The sequence below is a fragment of the Lygodium microphyllum genome, chromosome 20, assembly GCF_053477565.2.
Source record: "Lygodium microphyllum isolate KBCC chromosome 20, Lygodium_microphyllum_v1.1.10, whole genome shotgun sequence".
Classification (NCBI taxonomy): Eukaryota; Viridiplantae; Streptophyta; class Polypodiopsida; order Schizaeales; family Lygodiaceae; genus Lygodium; species Lygodium microphyllum.
In genome coordinates, this window is record NC_141154.1 from 33,140,066 (window position 1) to 33,164,938 (window position 24,873).

Sequence of the window (24,873 nt, forward strand, 5' to 3'; positions counted from 1 at the left end):
GTGCAGCATGTGGCAACGCCAGTTGCACATACCCCCAACGCATGCTCGGGCACCAAGTGCTCACAAAGTGACAAGGCGACCCGGGATAGGGAAGAATTTATGAATTGTTTAAAGACATTCTGGAAACGGTAGCCCCCCGAAACTACACCATTCATGTCCCGGTCGACATATTCCCTGCCCAGCCTCATGGGAGCCCCGCACCAGCACCGCCCCGCTCGCCTAGCCAACCGGACTCACATCCCCTAGTACCTATCAACTAAGCCCCTATGATGTACAAGTAGCTCGACAAGTCAGCATGCCATAAATTTTTGTTTTTGATGAGTAAAGGGGCAAGATTCCCACTTGTACACATTTCCGTTACCTCTCGTTAATGTATGCGACCTTAACAAGCAATGAAATAGGCATCCCAATAGACATCATAGAATTCTGAAAAAGTATGTCTTAACATGATTGCATTTGTTCGATGTACTTTAACGCAAGCGAGTATATACTCTCATGAAGTGACAAGTGGATGTAGGATGACACATGTCTTCGTGTAAATGTGTCCAACGGCCAGGCCACCACAAGACCACCAACCGCACACGAACTACAACATAGCCATGATGCGGAACGTGAAAAATCACCCTTGCGAGTACCCACATCGCATGAACCAAAGCATAGTCATGGGCTACACTCTCTTCTTGGGCCAAGCGCTACAGTGGGCTCACGACAAGTGTCCCCGCAATTGCACCAATATCACAACAACGGCTCCCCTAACAATGAGGCTAGGGCACAATCATCATTGTCATATCCATTTCGTGAGCCTTCCAAGCTTGATATTTCCTAGCCAAAAAGGCTCATAGCCTCAGCAAATTACAGTGGTTGTACTTTGGCAAAAAAAAAAAGAGGAACAAAAAAAAAGAAAAGAAAAGACAACAAAAAACAGAGACATAAGAAGCACCCAGGATCACAGCACCGCACTTGGGGGTCCTTAAGTTAGGTGCGTCCAATGACCTTGGTTGGCTGGCTCCGTCCCTAGTCCCCTAACCCCCTAGCATCACCCACAATAGTTCAGGGCACATCAAGGGTAGGACATATCGAGGGAGCTTGTCTTGCCTATGGTTAGACCTGTCACCCTTACCCACTTGCACAGTCCCCTCTGGCACTCTGCTTTAATACCATTGCGATCAATGGTGGTAAGCACCGCACGATTGGCCATGAAAAGTACATCGTCCTCAACAAAGCAAGCCCAATAACTTCCAGCTCTACCGGAAGTGCGGTGTCCCTATATTCAATTATGCTACGTCGTGCAGTCACAAGGCAAAGGATGTCTCATACACCTTCACGAGAACTTCTCAACATGGACAACTTTGCTTCATCCACATATTGTTACGACAAACTAGCCCGCGTCCTTCTAACTACGTAACATCTAAGTATGCACGAGCACTCACATAATAGCTGTACCAAAGTATATACACATTTTGGGTCCTTAAGTGCAGGACAATACTCAAGGCTTGCTTCGAGTTTGACTGGCTCCCAAACTAATCAAAATCTGTCTTGTGCATGATAAATGACTAGCACGATCCCTTAGGGAGAGACCACATGAGAGGTTTTCCAATTGCAGGTCTTACAGACTCCAACGAACGTGCCGGCAGCTCTACATCAACCCTCCACTCTCACCTCTTGTCCTTTACTTCATCATGCAAACCACCAGAGAATCATCACGAGCAAAATCCACCATGAGCATCCCTTGACGACCAACCCCTGTGCCAGCTATGAGTGGCCATTCCCAACACCGAATAGTCCTATCACCATCATATCACCAACCATCGGAACACCACAGTGCCACCAACGACCTTCATCCTCACCAACATCAGAACTTTCCCAAGGCAAACTACAATAGTCCCTTCCACCCACATCTTTGGTGCAAGCTTTGCATGCTACCTTCGACGAAGAGTGCCATGGGACTGGCACTCCTCTAGAAGGGGGGTAATGTGAACCCCAACACGAAGAACGCAAAAGAAAATAAAAAAGACACAGAGCAAAGGCGGAAAAAAGGTAGCACGACAGAAGAAAGAAGAAAAGAAAAGGCCAAAAGTGCAAGGGAAACCTTAAAAAGTACAAGGCAAATGCAAAAGGGAAAAGGTGCATTTTAGAATACAAAGGCGCACCCTAAAATCTTGAAAAAGAGTGCCAGGCAGTGGAAAATCCGGAAAGCTAAAACAGAAGACAAAGACAAAGGCCAAGGCAAGGAGAAACGGAAGACAAAGGCGCACAAGGAAAAGTGCAAGTAAAAACTTTCGTAAAAGGGTGCAAGCACATCATGGTTTAATTCAAGGAGTGCCGGGCTCTCACCCATGCAATTTGTAAATGTAGTAGGGCGAGGGGAAGGAAGTTAGGAAGATAGAAGAACAATGGGAAAAAGAGCCTAGGCCATGTAAAAAAAGGGAAAAAGGGGATGACCGCCCAAAAGGGATTTAGGGTTTTGTATATAAAGTTGAAAAGTGAATGAGAAGCTCATTCTCGTGTGTGGCAAAAAGTGGCTCTCCTCTTCTTCTTCTTCTCCTTGTCTTGCTTGCTTGAGCTTGTGCTTGAGAGAGGGAGTGTGAGAGTGTGAGGGAGAGAGTGTGTGAGGGTGAGGGACCGTGGGGTGGAGAAGCTCTCCATCTTCTCCTCTCTTCCTCTCTTCTCTTCTCTTCTCTTGCTCGCGGTGATGGAGCTTGGAGCGTGGAGCTTGCTTGAAGCTCGCACTTGGATCGTGGAGCTACCGGAGTTCATGGGAGAGGAGGTAACTCGAATGGCATGGAGGTAAGCTCACTACACCCATAGGTATGGATGGTGCGTCGGCTATGTGAGAGGTAGCCATTAGTGCTCGGCTTGGGACGCTTGAAACAATAAGCGGTCCGTGGGTCTTGGCAGTTGAGAGAAGGCTCCCACAGTATTTTTCATGTCCATCTCCTACAATTTCAAGCCTTTAGTAGCACCCAATGCGATCAGTGTTTCTATGGTTGCCATCTTGGCAACAGGGCTGAATGTTTTCTCATAGTCTAACCCATACTCGTAAGCATATCCATTAGTAACCAGCCTGACTTTATACCTCTCTACACTACCATCTGACTTGCACTTAATTTTGTAGACCCATTTGCAACCACTGGTATTCTTTCCTTTTGGTAGTGGCACAAGATCCCAAGTACTATTTTCAGTCAAAGCATCAATCTCCTCATCCATAACTGTGCGCCAATTTTTATCCATCATTGCTTCAGCAAATGTAGTAGGCTCTTTGACCTCTGTCACCTTTTTCATATAAGCAAAATGCTTTGCAAAGTAACCACTGTAAGTCAGCCTATCCACAGGGTACTTGACTCTCTACAATCATCTAAGATGTGCTACACTACTCGATTCCCCTCTCTCATGAGGCAGAATGTGTCTGTTCTGCCTAGTACACCGGCATATACACTATCGGAATATGAAGCTCACTATCTAGACTATCAGCTGAGTCATAAATTGAAGTCATCTTGCCAGGTGTCATCACACCATATGTATCATCAATGAATTTTTATTTTCCTTTGTTGTCCACCACATCATATCTCCCCCTCACTGACATAGTGGTATTAGTGGATGGTGAGCCGGAGCTCCTCAATCTCCCTATCCATGGAGATACTGTCGTACCACTAGGGCATGTCACTGCAGTACTCTACTACGAATCAACTGTAGAAACATGTGTAGAAGGTGTATCTGATGGCACTATATCCAATGATGCATACCAAGAGGCCATCTCACCAAAGATGATCTCTCTCCTCACTAATGTATCTTGAGTAGAGGGATCATAACATTTGTATGCCTTCTTCTTCTGTGAATATCCAATAAAGACACACTTATGTGCTCTCGGATCTAGCTTTTTTCTTTTCTTATCAAGTATATGCACATAAGCAAGATAGCCAAATAATTTCATGTGACTGGCATTAGGCTTGTAACCATATAGCTTCTCAAATGGTGTCATCTCATGAATACCTGTAGTGGGAGTCATGTTCAAGATATACATGGATGTCATAACAACCTCAGCCCAATAATAGAGCAGCAGACTCTTCTCATTCATCATTGCCAGAGCAGCTTCCATCAATACCCTATTCTTCCGTTCAGCTATCACATTCTACTCTGGAGTGTAGCTGCATGTAAGCTGCCTACATATGCCATTTTCAGCCAAAAAACTATCAAACTCATTTGACACATACTCCCCACTACTGTCAAATATCAAGCAAGAGGTGTACCAATCAAATTCCTTTTCAACCTGCTGTATAAACTATTGAAAAACAATAAACATCTCATCCTTTGTTTTTAGTATATAAACCCAAGTATAGCGACTGAAGTCATCAATGAATGTCACATAGTCCTTGGAGCCTCCCATAGATGCATTATGGGCTGGCCCCCACATATCATAGTGAACTATTTCTTACATGCTTGACAAATGGGAACCTTGATTGTTTACCAAACTGAGAAGCATCACAAACATGACCAATATCTTTATACTGAAACTTGGATAAACCTATCACAAGCTATTTCTTATGCATCATTTGCAGCCCACTGAAGATTAACACGTCCCACTCTCTTATGCCACATTTCCAAGTCTTTAATTGTGCCAGAGCCATGGGCAAAGATTTCTTATTTCAGTTGTGGTAAAATGGCATCAAGAGTAAATATCCTACCATTCCTATGACAGCAAGCAATCAATTTGTAACCATTATCAAACTCCTCAATAAAGCATCCATACTTGTTAAATCAGACCTACAAATTCTGCTCAAGTCATTTGACTCATAGACAATAGATTTTTAGTAGTTGATGGGATATGCAATACATCATGTAAGTTCTTCTTCTTGCCATCATAGATTACCAAAGGTACTTTGCCTTTATGTTCTATGCTATGCTGCATGTCATCCCATGTGCATACATAACCATTCGTCTCAAGCACCATATCTGTAAACCAGTCACCATGAGGTGCCATATGATTTGATGCCCCTGAATCAATGTACCAAAATGCATTCTCATGAGATTTCTTAGTAGCCCCGTCTTTCACATATGTCATGGCAAACAATCTATCCCCAGATGCATGTTTTGCCTGACTAGACATTGCATAATGTCCATGTTGTTTGCCTCTTTGATTGCCCTGCTTCTTCCAGCCCATGGCAATGTGACCATACTTTCCATAGTAATGACAATTCTTATCCTTATTAGGATTGTCAGATGGACATTGCTGCTGTTAGGAGCCTCTGCCTCTAGGGCTAGATCTCCCCCTACCTCTAAAATGTCCACCTCCTCGTGCATTTGAACCCTATTGGTTATTATGACCATAGGATACATTTTGCTTGCCTCCTCTACCAGAACCATAACCTCTACCATGGCTTCCATAGTTGCATTGATTCAAATAAAATACATCATTGTTCTTGGTGCTGCTAGAAACCTGTAGCCAATCCAAGTTTAACCTCTTCATGAATAAGCAATGCAACCAGCTCATTGAAATCTGACATTTCAACCCGCACAAAGATGGAAGTATCAAATGACTTATATTTATATCCCAAACCATTTAATGTCACTGCAATCATGTCTTCATCCTCAACTTGTGTGCCAATGGATGCCAACTGATCTGCTTAATCTTTGTGACATAATCCTATATAGATCTGCCTTTTCTCTCCATGTTGTTGAATTTCTACTTCAACTCTATCTTCATGGCACTAGTAGTTGTGCCATAGTACCTCATCAATATGTTCCATGCATCTCTTGGTGACTTGCAATTCATGATCTGCATTACCATTGCATCCAAGATACACAAAGATAACCAGTGTAGCACCCTGCAAGCTCTTCCCAACCAAGCTCGGTGCACTCAGTTGTAGGATTCCTCTCTGGAATTTCAAGTTTAGCTTCAACACCTGTCACCAAGTCCCAATATCCTTTTCCTATCAAGAAATTCTCCATGCAGAACTTCCATGTGGCATAATTATTGCTATCAAGCTTTTCCCCCACTATCTGGGTTATATTGTCGATTTTGTCTGCATTTGCCATGTTGCAAACAATGCCTAGCTACCTACAATCCAACAAGTCTAACTGACTAACTACAGTCTTTGACACTACTGAAACCAAAGTATTTCAGCCCCTTAACATCTCAAAACATCTACAACATGTGGTATAAACCGTAGGTATATCAGTCAATACATAAACCATGTAGGTGTTTTAACTCTGTCTCATGCAACCTTACTGTCAGAGTACATACATGCAGTCTGAAATCTATAAACTGTCAATGAGTAGCATTTGATTCATAGCTAGAAATGATATGAATACATGTCATACATGCTCCAAAACTTCATAGGCATCTGCTACTACATATAGCAGTCCAGATATGACCATACAAGCACAAATCAGTGCATAACTAATAAGTATAAGTGTCAAAACTCCAGCCAAAAATTATAGTCAAAAAATATAGCAAAGCAAGGTTTATCCAGCTCCAAAATGTCTTCAAATCAGTTCATACATTTGCTTGAGTGTGTCGAGGTCAATACACGACCATACATACAACCATAAACACTTTATCTTCAAGAAGCGATGTCATGGATTGCATTCCCTACTTGTAATCAACCAAGAAACTTTAAATACATTTTTAAAAAGCTTGAGAATTCAGTTTTCAGTAGCATTCAATGCTTGTCCTATTGCTTCAAACATTCCCAGACATATCCCAAACACTACATTTAATAGGGACCAATCAATGTCATTTAGTGCTTCACGCAAAGACCATGTTTGCTATCCATAGTTTTATGACAATTTTCAACCTGTAATTTTTAGATTTGTGATTGCATTCCAAAACTAAAATTTTAATCATTCTAATCATGCCCAAGTGTACATGGATACTGCCCACATTCACCCAGCATTCTAGCTAGTCATAACCATCGTTCCAAGGCATGTGTAGATCAAACGGTAACGGTGCCCTATATTAGTGCCAAAAATTCCAGGACAAATTTTAGCCTACCAAATACTTCCAGATTTGAGTATTTTTGTCAACAAAATTCAGCCCATAAGCATGGCAACCAATGTACATGTCTCCCTGGGCATACCTATGCTCTAGTGAAGTCTTCTAGACATGTCCAAGAGCTCCAAAACTTTTCCAATGTAAAGCATATGATGTATATACCGTGTATACAACAATTCAAGACTATTTCCAGGTCTGCAATTCACTATTACAAGTCATAGATGAACTCCCTTAAATGAAATAGCATAGTACAACCTTCAAGGACTTTCTACAGTGTGTATGCAAGATGTAGATCACTTGACTAGTGATCATTTTACTCATTTGTAGCCATGGGGAACAGTTTGGATAGCAGGTACAAACATGTGATACAACTCGGGGGTGTATTTAGCAACTCTTCAACACACTGATGATCAATGCTCTCTCTAATATGATCAATGAAGGCTCCAAATGCTCCCAACAAGACCCAGACAACCTCCAATAGCAATGGAAAACCAAATGAAGCAATGCATACCATCAACAAGAACAATGGCAATCATCCCCTCTTGTCAAGAACCCTAAATCTTGAAGTTCCAAGTCTACTTCACAAATGCTATCCGCCATAGAGCCCATTCATGGATTTGATACCACGTTAGAAGAGAGAGAGACATAGAGAAGGGTTGGAGCAATTGAAAAGAGCCGTACGCTCTCAGTCTCCATTTTTCTCTTATTCCATAATCCAAATATCTAAAAGTGAATACAATACTCCAAGGTCTGTAAGACCATTCACACATAGCCTTAATCCACCGACTTATTTAATGTCCCAAACTTGCTGATACAGTTGGACACAACTAAGACTCTGTCTATCATACACATGAGCTTGAAGTCTTAGACTGATATGTATCATTGCTCATCTTGGGTATATATACGTCCAAGTATGAAGGGAGCTTTCAAGGTGAAAGCATTTGTAATTGCAGATGTATCAAAGCACTAGAAGGGTAAAATTTTAGCTCTCAAACAAAGGAATGTTGATTCTCACCTTGTAACAGAGGCGTTTGTACAATATATATTCATGCAAAAACAAATACATATTGCGCCCACTATGCCCTTTCAACAAAACATTGCAAATAGTAAGTATTTGCAACTCATTCAGAATGAAAAATTTTATTATATCTATGTAACTACTTGTCTCTTATTTACAAAAGTATACCCTTCGGATTGCTGTGAGTGGAAAAATGTGGAGAGTTTCATAGGTTCTTTTAAGTGTTGCCACCTCGAAATTGGTAGATTGCTCTTTAAGGGGCATACAACTAAGCAGCTCGCAGAGGACCTTGTTTTTTTCTATGACTCCAAGTACATATTGCCCAAGGGGGGTCGAGAATATGGAACCCTTGAGTCTATGCACATCTTGAATCTCAATAGCATAGAATGGCCATTGTGTAGTAGCAGCATTTTGCACATGTGTAGCACAAAAATTTCAACTGACATATTGAACTCTATGAAGCCAAGCACCGGATCAAAGAATGTACATCTAAGATGGTTCATATCAATTGCAATTTTTGCACATATGTTCAAGGAATGCAAGGTTTGAGATGTACCAAAAGCACATACGTCATAAAAAGTGCATTGGAGGATTATATAACAAGGATTCTAGGAAAAACTTGGACATAAAAAATGACTCATAGTCCTGACATAGTGGAGTGTCAAGTCACAACAAGGGACATGGCTTTCAAGTAAAAATTTTCTCTCTTAGTTGACTATTATCTTACATTGGGATGAATTGGCTAACTTTCCTTTCCAATTACAGGTACTTTGTTACACAACAGACTTCATGCCTAGTGTTCAAGTATTGTAGATGGAGGATGCTCAAGGGTAAATGGTTGTGCCTTGATCAAGACACGCGTGAAAGTGCAGCTATGAATGTTACTGTCATTTGTGAGGGCTGTGAGCCCCAAGTGTTGCAAATGGAGGATGATTGGCCCTTGAGTATAATGTGCCAGGAAATTACAATGTTAATGCAGAACCCACATGTTAGCTTCTATTTTAAACTAGATGGTAGGAAAATTTGAAGCCAAGCTGAGGATATAATTACCAGTGGAAAGTGTGTGGCTCCATATATTTTAGAAATTGAAGGGTCTCCCTAAAAATCCCAACACTATAAATTGTAATATCTAACACTTGTAAATTTTTGGATTTTTTTGGCTAATAGAATATTATCGCTTGCAAACTTATAATATTTAAAAATTATGATATTTATGCAAAATCATACACTTGCTATACACTTTCCACATCAACACATTTACATATGCATGTGAACTTTACAAAGACGTAAGTAAATTCATAAGTAAATATCATATGTGAACAACCCTTGAGGTAGAACTAGTTTAGTTCTTGTTTCATTGTTTCATTTCACACTTTCTCTCTTCATCTCTTTATATCCACCACATCCCTCCTACCTACTACGATGGATGCTTGTGCACACTTTGACGAGTGGATCCACGAGAATATCTTTGCCAACCAAGGTGATGATATATTTCAGGTTTTCTTTAAGAACTTTAACCTTGAAAGCATGCTCTCATCATTGGATCCCCCTCTTCAGGTTTTGGAAGACTTTGTGAGCACCGTTGCTACTTGCACATACTCCATTGAGGGATCCGACATGACTTAGATGCCTTTGGAATAGCTCATGGTACAGGTACAACATGGAATAGGGCTTTGGGGACCCATCGTCACTACCGTTCGTCTACTTTGGTAGCGCCAGCTTTGCCTCCTAAGCTTAGGATGTGATATTTTGTGGTCAAGAATTCATGCGGGTTGGCTTCTAGGCAGCTGTAAGTGTTGTTTGGGCACCCATTTAAGCTCCTTCTCAATTATCTTTTGTGTGTCTCCCTTAGGCTACTACAGCTGACTTATCTTTGCAAGATGGGTCAAGTTGATGTGAGTCATAGTCGACATTACAATGTACTTGTTTTTTGAATGTGCATCCTACCAATGATTCCTTACCATGGGCCTTGGTGTTAGGCATCACATAGAAGATCATAGGTAGGCTTTCAGTCTCAATAGAGACAACTATTGTGCACTTTCCTAGTAGTAAGTAGGACTAGCCTCCAAATGGATTGAGTTTAGTGTTGGTCAACTGTAGTTGGGATTGACCAATGAGGGTCTAATGATCATGCATAAGGATGTTACAATCATCTCCCTTGTCAATGAGTGCATCAAAGATGTGTGTCTTCTGGGCAGTCACTAATATGCGTAGATAGGTAGGTCCCACCAACTCCTTACCCCCTTCCTCAATCTCAATGATGGTGGCTACTCTTACATTTGCAAGGAGTTCTAGCATTAGAGGGGCTTGCGGTAAGGGCATTGGTATCAATTGATTACTAGAATTCCTAGCTATCATGTAGAGTGGCACTGATGGCACAATTTCCAAACTAGAGGATGGCTTCTACCTAGGGCAATCGGCAAAGAGATGAGTGATTCCACACTCAACGCATCTGAGATCAGTCTTATCTCGATTTGCTTGCTCCCTCTCAGGGCAGGGCAAAGAGATGTGTCTTGGATGACCACAAGTCCAACAAGAAATTGGTTCTTGGGTCTGCACTCCTAAGCCTTTGTCTCTTTCCCTTCCTAATGCCATCACCAGCACTAGTCGATAGTCCATGAGGACTAGATTGCCCTCTTTGTTGTATGAGACATAAGGGTTCACGTAGGACTCCTTAGCAGTACACAAATCAATACAAATAATTATAAACAAAGTCATATTTCATATTTTTTAAGTGGAAAAAAATAAACCTTGCTACTTGGATTATTTTACTACAGCTACCCTCTCCTCGTTTGAGAGTCTCGATATTTCTAAGAGCCTTTTGTCGATTTTGAAGTCTTAAAATAGTTTGCTTTCATTGATAAGATTTGATGCATTTATCCAACAAATGAATGCTCTGTTGATAGCCTTCTTGCTTTTGTAGTAACTCGTTGTTATGTTTTGATAAAAGATGGTTCTCCAATTTGAGGACATCCTTTTCTGCAACCAAGTTAAGTGTATAGCCTAGAAACCCATTATAACCATCACCAATGAACCTCAACAATGAAAGGCTATTATAAAAAGGTGAAGTGCTATTTTTGCTAGGATCTTTGGGATATAGCTTGCCATCTAACAAAATATCAAGATTCTTCTTTCCTTTAAACATGAGTAATATGTTACGTAGACTTTGTAATAGTAATGGGTTTTGTTCTCTTCCTTATTGGTTCATCCTCACTATTCAACTCAATATGAAGATGATATAGAGGCCTTTTACTAGAGCTATAGAGATCATTGGATAATTGATTCATAGCTAAGGATGTGAATAGAATATTGGATTGAAAAAGTAAGCGAATTAGAAAAAAGAAGGAAAATGAAGAAGAAACTAGTAAGGATGGGAAAGAAAGAAGAGAGTGAGAATGGAGGGAAGTAATCAAACGTCAAATAAAATTCAAATTGAATATTAGTTTTCACTTTAATAAGGATGAGTAAGATCTTCATTATGTTAATCTTTGTCACCTTTATGGCGACCTAGATTTCTAAGTTTGATGTGACCATGAGAATATCACGACAATGACTTATTAACAATTTTTTATATATTTACTTACCAAAATATTAAAAAATTTAAAAATAAAAAAAGAATTTTATTTTCTAAAATATTTTCTCTCTCTAGGATTGCTTATAGGGCATTTTCAAGACCTCAAAACTCCCCTAACGGGAGAAAGACACATTCGTGGCCTTCTAGCTCAAGAAAGCCCGCCAAGTATCAGGTTATCAAAGAGAAATAAGTGAGCTAAAGGCAGAGCTTAGGGATAAGGAGGAGCAAGAGGAGAGCTGGAAAAAGAGGCTTGAAGAAGAGAGTCAGGAGCTGATGGACTTCAAAGGGAGTACAAGCTCCTGATCTTGCAACAAGAAGACTTGCAATATGGACAAATGAAAAGGGTCCAGTATGCCATGGAGGAGTTCACAATAGTTGGAGAAGAAGAGAGGGCCCAAATATATTATAAAAACATGAATAAGTCGGAGAAGAGAGTGGTTGTGGAGCTAGAAGAGCAAGCAAAAGAGAGTAAAAAGAGAAATCAAGGAAGCGGAGAATAAGGGACTTACCTCAAAGGCATAACGAAATCTTGGAAGAGATGAAAAGAAGAGCAAATGAATGGGTGGGCAAGAGTGAGAGAAGGGTAAAGACTTACTGAGCCAACTAGCCCTTACAGAAGGTGACGAGGTGTTAGCAAAAAGCATAACATAGGCCGTGCAAATGAGCTTGGAAGCCCAGCAATGTGCCTTCCTCAATACTCACTTAGACGCCACACAATCAAAAGAGGAGGAGGTCATTTAGTCATTAAGGAGAAAGCTGGGGATCTCACCCATAGGGCTCTAACATAGGGGCTCCACATCCAAACCACAAGCAATAGGAACCAACGAGGACCCACAAGATCAAAGAAGCTACTTAATAAGGGCAAGCTGAACGGTCCAAGAAGTGGACTGGCACCCAAGAACATAGGGGAGAGAAGATGCAAAGGCTGAATGAAGAAGCAGGGCCAAGCTTTGAAATGGGATAGCAAGACATGGAGTTAGTCCCACAGCCTCCCTCCCCACAGCTAGAAGTACAGTAGGAGGTAGACACCACTGCTAAAAGAAAATCAAGGATCAAAAAGAGGAGAACAAACATGTTCGACCATGCACGGAGGAGGCTAAGAGCTCAACTAGTAGTGGCCCCAAAGGCACCCATCCCTCCAAGGGAAGACTGTTTTCCAATAGATTGGAATGTAAAACTCATAGTATGGGAGTAGAAGGATAACGGCCATGAGCCCTTCAACTTTAATTTCTGGTTTCCCACTACGTTGAGCAAAGTTCTATCAACCAAGGTGGTGGAAGAGGTGATTAATGTAGGAAGAAGACTAGGAGACAAGTGGGTTGTTGAAAGAGAGAATAATCCTACCTTATGGGGGATAGAGGTTCCTCACTACTAGGAGAACAAGGTCATGGAAGTGCCCAGAATGGTAATGGCCTACAAGTGTTGGCCAAGGTGGAGAAGGTGCATCTGGGATGGCAACATGGACGCCTGGATGTCGTTCTATAATACCTTACCTCGAGAGGAATAACCCCACCTACATACCATATCCTAGAAGGGTAGGAGTGGACTTCAGTCTAGACTTCCATGATCGATATGATTACCCAAAAATCTATAATGTCACTACCACTAATCCCAAGGAAGTGATCACAATTTTTGAGCATGACTTGTATACCTCTATTGACCACTTCCTCAATGATATCATCACTTGCCCGGACCCCACTTTCCTCATAACTTGTAGTTACCGTAGTATCCTTGGAGTATTATTAAGGCAAGTCCCTACTCCACAAGAATACCACCTCTCGCTACTCTTTTTTAATCTCAATACTAGCATAGGTAGCTGTTCAATGGCTAGGCTAATGATGCGCACTACCCTCTTACCATCTTTTTGTGTAGCCCTCTTAGAGGACATGAGTGACAACCGTTTCACTAGTTGTAACCACCCCTTTTTGTCCACAACCCCTCACAATGTTCAAATGAGCCTACAAGGATACGTGTAGGGGAAAAGCTTTCTTAGTAAGTCTCTTAAAACCGGCACTTCTCCCTATCATGACTACAATGATGAAGACTAGCTTCTTGTCACAAATTTTTTGAAAAAATATGAGAAAAAGAAGAAAAAATAGAGAAAAAAGAAGAGGAAATACCACAAAAGAAAGAGAAGAGAGAGAAAGGAAAGGACAAAAACAAGAGAAAAGAGAAGAAAATCGCAAGAAAAAACAAGAAACTCATGAGTGTCATAGTCACTACACTTAGGGGTCCTCAAGTTAGGAGCATCTAGTGGCTTCAATCAGCCGGCTTCATCCCTAACCCCCTAGCCCATTTTGATCCCCCACTTTACGCTTAGGGCACATCAAGGGCAGGGCATACTTACAAAGGTCAACCTCGCCTACGATTAGACTCGTCTCCCTAAGCTGCACCCACCACACCTCCCTCTTGCACAATGCACCGCACATTTTTTCTTTTCGCAGATACATTCGAATGCTCCCAACCAGTGACATTGGAGGGCCTGCCATCCACTCGATATACCCGATCATGTAAAAATGGGGATGGGTGCCCAAGGGATTTAGGCTTGTATATCAACTCAAAAAGTGAATAGGAAGCTCATTCTTTAGTGTGTGGCTAAAGTGGCTTCTTCTTCCTCTCTCCTTCTCTCGTTCTTGCTTGTGTGTGCTTGTGCTTGAGAGAGGGAATGTGAGAGTATGAGGGAGTGAGTGTGTGAGGGTGAGGGACCATGGTGGAGAAGCTCTCCATCTTCTCCTCTCTTCTTCTCTTCTCTTTCTCTTCTCTTGACCCGCACACAGCTATGGAGGATGGAGCTCAAAGGAGGAGTGTGAGAGTATGAGGGAGTGAGTGTGTGAGGGTGAGGGACCATGGTGGAGAAGCTCTCCATCTTCTCCTCTCTTCTTCTCTTCTCCTCTCTTCTCTTGACCCGCACACAGCTATGGAGGATGGAGCTCAAAGGAGGAGGCTTGAGATTTCTTGAGCTCGCAACTAGGGTCATGGAGCTACCAGAGTGCTTGCGGGAGGAGGCCACTTATTTAGGCATCAAGGTAAGCTCACTACACATGTGGGATTGGAGGCACGTCCGCTAGGTGAGAGATAGCCATTAGAGCCTCCCTTGAAATGCTCAAACAATAAGCAATATGTGGGTCTTGGCAGTTGATCAGCATGAGCTTCCATTACACAAGGTGGACAAGCATTATACTTGGTTCAATGAGACTGAAAGAGAGACTCGACCCCTAGGATGGTTGCGATTTTTTGGCATTTTTCTAATTTCTGAAAAAAGCCATCCAACTAACCGGTTCCACCCAACCGTACAATGGTTTTGTTAGGAAGACAATCCACCCGATTCCCATTTTTCATTTGTCCTATTTTAGTTATTTAATAAAGCACACTACTCACATTATAAAATATGTAAAAAATAATTTTTAAATTAATTTTTATATTAAGTTTCTTATTATTTTCTTATAATACAAAAACAAAAATGATCTTTTGAAAAACATGATAAATTATATTATTGGCATAATTACAACTGCTCCAAAGATCCAACCAACGATTAAAGTGGGTTGCCACCTTGCCTTATTCATCCCGAACCTTCCAACACTAAACCACATTGTGCTCATCTAGGTTTCCTTCCCTATCATAGGACAGTGTGTAACCAAGATTATAACCTCTTACCAGAGCCCCACTAGACATTCTTGCATGCCATAAGAAAAAACCTTGTTATACGGATGACCACTGGTACATAGTAATGGTCAGCTATCTTAGGCAGTCATTATATAACTCTAGGTGAAGAGTATCCTAGGTGTGGCCCTAGAGATGGCTCAAGACCTCAATCCTATCCAACTGTTGAAGGGATGAACGTCATTAGAATCCTTTTCAAGATTTATTGCAACCAAAGTTAATCAAGAAAAACTATTTCAAAAAATAGTTATTTCCAAACAAGGATTAATGAGATAACTTTTTCAATGGAATTTCAGTAATTTTCATTCAAGTAGTAATAACTAACTCATAACTTGAGTTTAACTTTATGGCTATGAACACATATTAACAAAAATTATATTTCTTGATTGATATTTGATTTGCTTAGAAAACATGAAAAGGACAACATAATCATTTATTATACGTATTTTACTAAAGAATAAAAATGTATTTATGGCATACAGAAGAAAATAATTTTTCAATATAATTTCTAAGCTATGGCTACAACAATACAAATTTTAATTGACTATTTAATGGTCTTATGAATAAGACCTATATATGAGTCTAATCATTTTCAAAATAATTTTTTAAAAATAAGAACTTATGGGATTAAAACCTAAAATTTTAATACTTTTAAAGATATTTCTTGCTAATTTAATTAATTTCTTAAATAATAAAAAATTTTAACTATTAATTTTATTTTCATATAACTTATACTATTTAACTAAGTCTCTATTAATTTAAAGTGTTTAATTACACTTTTGTGCTAATTATATCAATTAAATTAAGTTTCTTTACTTTAAATTCTTAAATTTTAATATTTTCAATATACTTTTGCCAGGATTTAATAATTTAATGAGTTCAATGATAATAAAAAATTATAGAAGAGAAGATAAGTCACACTTCCAATTTATGGAAGCTCTTATAATAAATTTTTAAATTATTATTTAAGATTGTTTAAAAATGAGATAGTAAACTCACACCATATCAAGCGATGTATTTTTGGCATTTTGGTTGGATGAAGGTTCCGCTACATCAATGCACTTTGTGTGTGGTGATGGTAGTTTAGAAAAGGCATTCAAAAGAAGACGTTCACAAGCAAGGTGTTGGTAGGCCATCTCGTCAATGCATAAATTCTCTCATCTCTTTTTTTCTCTCTCTTTTACTCTTACTCTCACTTTCTCAAGAGTATTCTCCTCTCAACAATAACATGGATTGTAAAGAGGGGTTGATCCTTTCAATAGCTTTTCTTGGGGGCGGCAGAGGGGGGGGGTCGTCATTATTTATTAGCATTGCTCTTTAAGACATATATTTATACAATGGTGCAATGACAAGGTGGTGCAGGTTCCAAAAAGTTTACCCACTCTTGACTTTAGTTAAGTTGTCCACTTCACCTTGAAATGTGTTGATATTTTGCTTTTGGAGAAAGAAGAGTTTATTTTGGAACATTAAAGAAAAAGTGTATTCCTTCTCTCTCTCTCTCTCTCTCTCTCTCTCTCTCTCTCTCTCTCTCTCTCTCTCTCTCTCTCTCTCTCTCTCTCTCTCTCTCTCTCTCTCTCTCTCTCTCTCTCTCTCTCTCATGTAGAAAAAAATTGCAATGCTCTTGTGTGTGATAATGCGCCCTTGTTTGATTGATCAAAGAGGGGTTTTATCTTGGAACTTGGGAGAATTTGTATTTTCGAGAAATGTCCATCTATATTGCAGTTTGTTTACTCTTGCGTCTTCTTTTCACATGCTCTTTCTCCACGCTCTTTCTCCATTTTCTTTCGCCATTCTCTTCTTTGTGCTCAATTTCTTATCGCTGTGATCCTTGATTGCTAAAATGTTTAGCAATACCTTTGCAATTAATACACATGTGAGCACATGCAAATACAAACTTACCATCCAACTAGATCCCATTTATTCATTTTGGAGAAGTATACTTCATCAAGTACTAACAGATGAGATGGAGGCCAACAGATTGCAAACTCAAGGAAAGAAACATATAGATTTGTGGGTGGATGGAAATATTTATCCCAAGGATCCTTCAACATGTAAACCTCCTAATTTTGTAAATATTCATGACTACATGAGATATGTTGGGGAAGGTTATAATGGGATGCTTGGCTATTGCAAACATTATACTATACATCTTACACATACATGGCTTAGATGAATGAAATGAGAAAAGCAGTATTTATTGCACACACAAGCATTTCTGAGCTTACAAATAAGATTGACGTTTTGGAAAATGCGAATAAGTCATTACAAGAAAAGCTAGCACACTTAAAGAAAACTCCAATAGGATTCAGAGAGAGAAAGACACGATTAAAAAATATAACTAGCTTATGTGAGAGAGTAAAGAAAAGAAGATTGAATCTTGCAAAGAAATATGTCTCTTAACAAGTCAGGTATTAATAATCGAGAGAGTAAGGAGAAAATCAGTTTTTTAAAAGAGACCATGAATAAGAATGATATTTTGAGGATTTTTAGGTCACCTTAGAATATGGATTTGAGAGGCTTAACTCTTAAAGAATTGGTGAAGGACTTAAAGGACACAGTAAAACCAAATAAAATTGTAGAGACATGTGATACTGTGGGCATTAGTCGAAAAGTTATTGGGCTATCTCAAGATTATGGTTTAAAAATCTAAAATGTAATAGAATAATTGCATTTGGGTTACCTTGAGCCCTAAGAGTATTGGTTGCAAGAATTGCCATGAATCGTAAGATTCCACAAGTTTTCAGGAAATACATTCATATTGAAGCATCTATGCCATATGAAAATACAAAAAGAAAATCTAGTTTTAAATATAATGTATTTAACAATATATGATTGATCTAAGAAGAGTGCAGATTTCAATGGTTCACATGTATAGATTCACATTAGAGGAATGTCATGTTGTTTTGAAGTTTTCCCTGAAGTTAGATGAAGCACAGATTCAAAAATGACAAAATATGGAAAGAGTCAACATTTGCATCATGAACAGGGTACTAGAATATAGCAATGGTGGGGGTCAAGCACCAGTGCATAAGTTCCATTCTGAGATGGAGATTTGGTGGGTTGGTGCAGCTCACATACCGATTGAGAATCATCAAACACTGAAATGGTTGTTTACTCATATGGGTATTCCAAACATTATTAAGTCTCAAAGTGAAGGAGAAATGTTGGTTGTTGATGGGGTTGGTAATTTTAATATGAAGTGGCACATGAGCGCTGACTTGAAAACTATCAAATGTATGCTTGGAATATGTAATGGGGGAAAATGCAAAATATCCTTGTATTTATTGCATGGAAATTGTTGGGTCTAAAGATTGGAGAAACTTGCACCCTCTAAGAAGAGCCCCAACTAGAGACTCTATAGATCTAAGTTTTAAAAAAATAAGGAGGATATATGGGATCCAATTCTTTCAATTCCTCTTACAAAAGTTCATATATGTACTTTGCATGTAGAGATTAGAATTATTGATAAACTTCTCAAGTTGCATCTCGATTATGCATACTCAATTAAGCATTTGTCTTTATCGGATGAGTGTATTGACAAATGTGAGGTATTACTCTCCAAAATGGGTTTTCATGGAGGTCAAGTTCACTTAAGAAAAGATCCAACACTTTTAGGGAAAACAAGAGATGTCTTCGTTGATGTCTCAATGGGAGGCTCAAAGGCTAGACGTTTTTTAGGTAACCATACAGGAAAACATGTGATCATTACTTGGGAGCATTGGAGAGAGCTATGTGGGATAACAACAAACGTTGCAACCACACCACAACTTGTATTTCTAAGGATGGAGGTTTGGAGACACCTCGATGTCTTCCTAAAGCTCCTCAAGTAACAAATGAAAACATACACATATCCAAAACAGTTCAATGGTCGATTACAAATCTTGTTCAAGCAATAAAGGAGGCATGGGGAGAAAAAGATATTACATTTTATTTGGTAAGAGAGAAAATTTAATCCAATATTTCTTCGATAAAATTTCCATTGGCGTGAAATGGTCGTTACTCTTATGAATTTGCAACATATCCTTCATATCCATGGGCCTTACTTTGTGGAGGAGCAAGGCCCCCTAGCAACTTATAGCAGCCAAGGAATGGAAAAATTTCACTATCAAGCACATACAAGTTTTTTTCGAAGCATAAGACATGGAGGAGGAGCTACAAAAAGAAATGCTCTTGAGGAGCTATTCAATTAGTTTTTCAACAATAGCTTCAAAGAATGAATACTTCAACTTGAGAATTCATAGTATTTTTCAATAAAGAAAAGTATAAAGCTGGCTCTAAGGATCCTTTACATCATCCTCCCCCTTCAGGAATTTCCTCTATAATGCAAAAATTTTCTTCTCTTGTAGCCAATTATTGACTTTATATCAGTTCAGTTTGCTGCCAAAGCATAAGATGAGAGGGTCAGAAAAGATCCTGCTCTAGAAGCAAAGAAACCAGGACCATAACCAAAAATCCTAATTGTCGCAATCTTCTCCAAAAACATCACCTTGTGTGCATTGTACTATAACCCAGATAAACCAAGTAGCTTTGCAAGTGCCTTGATACATAGTATAGGCCATGTTGCTTCCTCTAAGAAGATGTTATGAAATACCAAGAAAAATGTGGATCAATCCTTGCTAAGTAATGGCCAAGTGCAACGTATTTCAGTGAACTAATACCAACTCTTGTCCCTTTACCCTGTCCCAAGAAGTTATCGAAATCTTCAATCTTCAACTGTAAAAAAAGATAAATGTCAAATGAATGTTGAAATCAAACATATTAATGTATATCTTACACAATTCAAGATAATAGTACCAATTGATTTTCAGCATTCTCTAACTTGGCTCGATTCCATATGTTAATTGATGATTGTGCCTCATTGGTATCTTCCAATTCTTTAACATATTGTGACTCCGCTCTTCCAAAATGAAAAATTTTAAGTCCATCTTGAAGGTCGTGGAACTCCTCTTTAGTAATCCCATACTCTTTCTCAGTATTCTTTGCCTTACAAAAACAAAGAGAAAGGGCATCCCCTGCTTCAATAAACTTGTCATCCGTAATTTCGGTGTCAAGTTTAAGTAACTCTTCTTTCAATTCATTTTTGACATCAACAATTCCATTTGTAGCATCAAAAGCCTATGTAATGATGGCTAAACAATAATCCTCCTTGAGATTGAAGAGCCTTTGGATGTCTGCTAGCAGTATGTATTCCTTGTCCTTGATAGGGAAAGTTGGAAGTGAAGCAACAATATAAAAAGAAGAGTCACATACAAGATTTGCATTTGCATGGTTTTCTTCAATAATGGACTCATCTTTGAATTGGGCAACATCTAGTTTGCCAGCAATATATACTTCTTGCTCACGGTCCAAACATTCCTACGCATCCTTGTCATTCACTACCTCATTCAAAAGCTTAGACTGTAACATTTTGGACCCTCTAATTATTGTTCATCAAATTGTGCTCTAGATTTTCAAAGCTTTCCTATAATGTTATCTAGTTCTGCTTCTGCAAAATTTCTACTTAGCCAAGATACTTTTGTTCTATGTAAGTTTGCTATTTTGAAGCAGCCCACAAAGATATGTAACAGGATAAACCATGACAAACGTATTCTTCTTGAGATTCTTCCAGTTTTCATAGACTTTTGAATATCTTGACATATTTTGAATTTAAAACTAAGCATGGTTGCCTTATCAAGAACCTCCCAAATTAGAGATGAGAGACTTGGCAATGGCAAATCCTTGATATGTCCATATGTACCCTCTTTAGACGGAACCATATATTGTTCATAATATATAAAAACTCTTATCTCACTAAAAGAACTGACGGTCTCGTCAGCATATATAATGTTTGCAAACGCCTTATGAATCGCATTGAAAGTTCCACTTAAACCCTCCACACGTTTTCATTCAATACTTGTTGATGGAAATATATCTACAATCAAGAATTCGATTTAATACCTGCTTAAATGAAAAAAAAATATCATATAATATGTTATCAACCTAAGACTTACAATGTGTCTGCTGGCAAACACGTTTGTTAGGAGACAAGTACATATCCTTGGCCATGTAAACATGGTGCACTTTGACTAACCACCCTTCATGTGTAATTTTGAAAGCAATGATACGTCCTTTCCAGTGATGTTTTATATCCTCTCTTTTTCTTCGTTTGACCTTGTGAAAGCCTTTGCAAGAGGGCAACATGGTCACCCAATCATTTATGCAAAAGGTTTTGGGCTCCCAATTTTCGTCTACTCTTTGGCTATAGATAGTTCAGAAGTTTATTAAATGAGACGAGCGCCTTTTGGATGCCATACTTAGATTGAATTTGCAAAGAAAAGCCCTCACTGAGAAAGGCAAATGAGCAAAGAAAGAAGCTCACCGAGAAAGACGAATGAACAAAGAAAAAATATTGAAAAGACTAATGAAAATATATTGGGGGTGGCAAAACCTCTGGACTTTCAAAAAAATTATTATTAACTTCACAACATCTTTATCATAACTGGTTTTGTTAGATTTTATAAGTAAATAAGGACTTCAAGACTACCAAAATATGTCAGAGTTTGGAGATTCTGGCTAAAACAGAGGAGATAATTATCATGAAGTGGACTCTACTATCTCCAAAAAGGAGGAGACAAGAAAACCATATTCTTGCACACGTGGCAAACTCTCAAGTTGGGTCCTTTCCTTAATCCCATAATTAACAAAAGTTCATTTTTTGAAGCGTTTTTGGCCCTAATGTTGAATTTGATGGTGGATATTGAACATGCAACAAAGAGAGGTACTAATCAACATGGATTCTGACAAGGCCTATGATAGGCTTTTTATGACTTCAAGTTGGTAGTGATGGGAAATCTAGGTTTTAGAAATACTTTTTGTAGAATGGTAGCCATACTTTTCTCAAATGCCTCCCCTAAGGTTGGAATCAATGGGTTCATGTCACATCCACTTCAACTACAAAAGTTTGTAAGGCATGGTTGCCCCTTTGCGCCATTTGTTATCAATACAAACTTGCTACTCAAAGAACTACAACATAGAGTAGAAACTGGATCACTAAAGGCATTGCTCCCAAATGGCAGATAGATGTTAGAAAGGTCTATAAGATAGGGATGCCCTATTGCCCCATTGTTGTTTACTATTGCTAGAGGCTTGCTGCTCACAACACCACAATATAGAGTAGAGATTGGATCACCGAAGGTGCTATTGCTCCTCCTAGAAGGCACACAAATGTACACTCAACTGGTTGCTTATGACAAATCAAACATAGTTGTGACAGAGAAGGAGAATGTAAGAGGTCTTCTACAAGTGTACGAGGAATATTCACAAAACTTAGGGGTTGTAATAAGCAATTCTAACTTGGAGTTGGTATCTATGGGTCTCGATGAGCCCCCAAACTAGCTACACTAGATGGAAATGAGGTTGGTTAAAGTGAGAAAGGTGCTCAGATATCTGGGAGCCCCCATAGGTCTTCTAGTCATGGAGGTAAAGAAAATGAACTGCCTACTAACAAAGCTAGAGCAAAAGGTGGCCAAATGTAGAAAACTACCACTATACTTTGCTCGAAAGATGGTGGTAGTGGATAAAGTCCTAATTCTGATAGCCACATTTTCCATGGTGATTATCCCCTTAAGCAAGAAGCAATGCACAAGGGTGGATAGGTTGATATGTTCATTTCTATGGAACTATAGGGTAGAGAAAAGGTGACACTCAGTGGCATGGAACATGGTCAATAAAGCTTGCTCTAATGGAGGTATGGGGCTTGAGAAGGTGTGTGATAGAGTGAGGAGACTTTCATTCAAACTACTGTTGATGTTGGAGGAGCAAGAGTCATGGATGATCATTACCAAGACAATGGTGTGTAGATTGGGGGGGAAGTGGGAGATGCTAACTTGTGAAGACAAGCTGTTGGCATCAACCACTAAGGAGGCAACGAAGGGGGATGCGACACTGCTACAATGTGTTTGGACTTTCCCACAAGCATATAGAGACAGAGACCCCCTAACAAGAAGCCCAAGCTTCCATCTAGGCTATACAATAAAGGAATTGTACATTGGATTGATATTTGGAAAGAGGAGAGGGCAAAGTTTTGTGTGGCACATGAGATTATTGTCAGGTTCAATTTGGATGTTGAAGAGGGAAGATGGCTAGAAAAAACTCTTTATGCCAAAGCCCAAGAGTGGCCACCATCTTCTACGATCCCCTCAAGGAACCAAAGAGGGTAATCAGCAATTAAGATGAGATCAAGAAGAGGCTTTCAAGGAGATAAAAAAGAGAATTTCTTGAAGATTCGGAACAAATGGAGAGAGCCGTAATCTCACACTAGTGTGAAGACTTGGAAGACAAGGACTATACGAGCTTGGAGGGCCATTCAGAGTAGGCAACTAAATGTCTTGCTGTGGAAAGTTAGCTCTAGGAAGTTATCTACCAAAGATAGGGTAGGAACAATGATGGCAGTCGACTCGGATAATGTGTTTTATGCAACCCAAAAAGAGATCGTTAAACACCTATTTTGGACATCCTTGGAGGCTAAGCTACAGAATTGGTCTAGGGCAACAAGCCTCAATGACATGGTCAAAATGAAGACAACTCTTTTTGGGGACCAATGCAGTCTAAATGAAGGGTCTTGGAAATTGTGGAGCGTGGTTAGGGCCTTGGTCATCAAGAATATATGGAATAATAGAAACAACATACTTATGAGAAAGGAGAGGAGAAGCACCATTGTTGAAGTGTTAAAATAGTTAGGCAAGACTATTTAGTCATTTCTAGGCTATTGAGGAAAAAGATATATGTTTTTAAGGTGGCACATAAGCTATTTCCTTGATGCTAAAGTGGTGAGGTTTAAGGCATGCTGTTGTATATATTTCATCCATTTTGATATTTTTCTTAATTTGACTACTAAATGATGCTGTAAATCTATGGGAATTATATTGTAAACTAGGTGAAGTTGGATAAGGATGATGTGGCCAGAATCTCTTTTTTTATTATCATATCAGGATTCAGGCGATAGATGCTAGGCCTTCTGTAAGTGCGGGCATTTATTTATTTAATATACATACTATTTTCGGGTCGGCAAAAGCCTTGGAAGTTGGTAATGGTACGTGAATGTGTAAATGCTTATAGGGCCAACTCGACACGACAATGCGAGGATGAACGGGGGGCTGTTGGCTCTTTATTGGTCTACGGCATTGCGAATCCAAAACGCTCGTCAGTCTTGAGAGAACGGACGTCCATATGGACGCCCGAGTCCCGAGGCGCAGCACTAATGTTGGGATTAGTGTGGAATTTGGAATGCATCACGTGGGCTAATTTGGAGAGGCGGGTCTCGACTCTCTATAGAGATCCATGGACCATCATCCATCCCATCGCATGGCATCGTTTCGTTTTCGCCATCTATGGCCGTAAGGGGGGCGGCTAGCCCTAAGCCCCCTATTCACCAAAAACAGCCCCTATCAACCAAAAGCATGACTTACAAGGCTATAGTGAACACACATTTACCAACTTATACAAAAAGATTTTGTGGAGCTGGTCTATTTGGATGAGACGAGGTGAGTTCGTTAGTTTATTTGGCTGAGGCGCAGCCTGCAGTGTCCAATATGCAAGCGGTTTGGGGCTGAGCTACTAAGGAGAGCTGCATAAGTTGGTTTAGAAGTGGCA